Genomic DNA, 2,543 nt, shown 5'->3' on the forward strand with positions numbered 1-2,543 from the left:
GGCCAGCGGCCGACTGATCCGTATCGAGTCCGAGAACCACGTCTGCCCCGGTAATTGTCAGAAAGTTAAGCCCAAGGAGAGAGGGTCTTTTGGGCTGTGGAGAAAATTCAAAATTCAGACTTAGTCATTTTTACTTACTTAGTTGTTTGTAAAATATGACGTTTTCAATACATTTGAATGAGCTCTCAGTCTTCCTAATTGTCAGGTATTCAAGCCCAAGGAGAGAGGGTCTTTTGGGCTGTGGAGTTGACATTTGGGCCAATTTAGACCCCATTCAAATGTATGTGAAATGTCAAATTTTTGATGTCGTCAAGGTTCAAGATAGGGTACCAGGGGCACGAAACTCAAGAACCCAAGCCCAAAGCAGAGAGCCTTCATTGGGCTGTGGAGTTGACATTTGGGCAAACTGAGATCCATTCAAATGTATTCCAATTGTCAAAATTCTGCTTTTGTCATTTAGGGTACCAGGGGCACGAAACTCAAGAACCCAAGCCCAAAGCAGAGAGCCTTCATTGGGCTGTGGAGTTGACATTTGGGCAAACTGAGATCCAATTCAAATGTATGAGGAATGTCAAAATTCTGACTTGCCTTTTCTGACAATTGGAATACATTAGAATGGGGTGCCCATGTTCCCATTTCTCAGCCCCTCATTCATTCTGTGACAATTGTCATACATTAGAATGGGGTAAAAATGTTCCCAATTGTCAGATGTCCAAGCCCAGGGGAGAGTGTGTTTTGTGGGCTGTGGAGTTGACATTTGGGCCAAATGAAACCCCATTCAAATGTATGCCAAATGTCAAAATTCACACTTAGATTTACTTGACAATTGCCACCCATTACAATGGGCTGCCAGTGGGCCCGATTGTCAGACACCCAAGCCCAGGAGAGAGAGTGTTTTGTGGGCTGTGGAATTGACATTTGGGCCAAAAGAAACCCCATTCAAATGTATGCCAAGTGTCAAAATTCATACTTAGTGATTTTGACAAACGGGAAAACAGAGACCTCCTTCAAAGGTATGTGTACCTGCATATACCATTGCCCGTACCTTAGAACGGGGAGTCAGTGCACCCAATTGTCAGACATCTGTGCCCAGGGAGAGTTTGTCATGTGGGTTGTGGAGTTGACATTTGGGCCAAAAGAAACCCCATTCGAATGTATGCCGAATGTCAGAATTCACACTCGGATCATTTTGACTTGACAATTGGCATACTTTATAATGGGTTGACAAACGGGAACATTTTTGACACGTCACCTCTGAAATTTGACAATTGCCATGCATTTGAATGGTGTTCAAATGTAAGGCAATTGTCGGGACAATTGCCTTACATTTACTATTGTCAAATGGGAAACATTTTGCCAAATAGACTGACAAACGGGAAGTATTTTGACAATTTGAATACTTTTTAACCCATTTGTCAATTTTGACAAATGGGAACAAAATTGGACTTTATGGCAAAATGTGAGATTTCCCTATTGTCCGTAAATTTGCGACACCTGGTGGATGAAACGGGGTTGCGGGACATATGGGAACATTGGGCCGAAACTTCGAAAAATGGATGCGCGGGCCCCGGGGACCCCCGGGGCCGTGGATCGGCCGTAGTGAATTTGACAAATGGGAGCGGATTTGTCCCTAACCATTGAAATGGCGCGTATGCCGTTTGTCAATCGGGACCTAAGGCATCGTAGTAGCTGGAAACTGAGACTGCTTACCTTTCATTCTTCAATAACGTGTGAACCAGATGTTCATTTTACTGGCAGCTGAATAATTCACGGTGATCTGGGATGCCCCTCTCCATAACAAACTGACCAGGGGATTAAAATCGGTAAACAAATAAAGCAGTTCAACTTTATTTTTAAAAATTAGTGATTCGCCAACGTGCTTCAGTGGACACAGGACATCTCCAGCCGCTGGGACCTGAGCTGCCTAACATTTGCAACATTTGTCTGGCTTTTCTCTGAAAACTTAAGATGTATCATCATGATTGCTATATCTATCTACTCATTTTTAGACATTTTAATGTGGAAAAGTTACATATTATAACGTTAAAAGTAGATTAAATTGTAGTTTTAAAATGAGTTTTTGAATGTAGACTGCAGATGGTATGAAAATGTCTTAATAGCATTTCAGTTACATTTACTATATGTTGAAATACAGTCATTGATGCTGTTGAGCAAGATTTTTTAAATGTGAAGTAGATGGGAAAATTTTGACTCAGCTTTAACCTCAATGCTTTTTCAACCTAAAATCACCAGAATCATGAGGCAGTTCCTGGGTCAGAATCTGAGGTCTATAAACTTATGTCTGATCTGTTTCATTTCCATCTTCATCTTCTGCTGCTGCAGAACTTCATCCCCATAAAGTCACAGGGGAATAAATATATTTAGTGCCATGGGTGCTCAGCTCCGAGGCATCTATTAATCTTCTGTTTCGGGTTTATTATTCTTCCGCCAAATTTCGGCGCGTAACTCGTCCCGCAGCTTTGAGAAAACCCCGGTAATATATACATCAAAACGTGCGTCTTGATCCCGCAAGGGGTGCTATG

This window comes from Seriola lalandi, unplaced genomic scaffold (assembly GCF_002814215.2).
Source record: "Seriola lalandi dorsalis isolate HSWRI2012SDOR001 ecotype SW California unplaced genomic scaffold, Sedor1 jcf7180002054392, whole genome shotgun sequence".
NCBI lineage: Eukaryota > Metazoa > Chordata > Actinopteri > Carangiformes > Carangidae > Seriola > Seriola lalandi.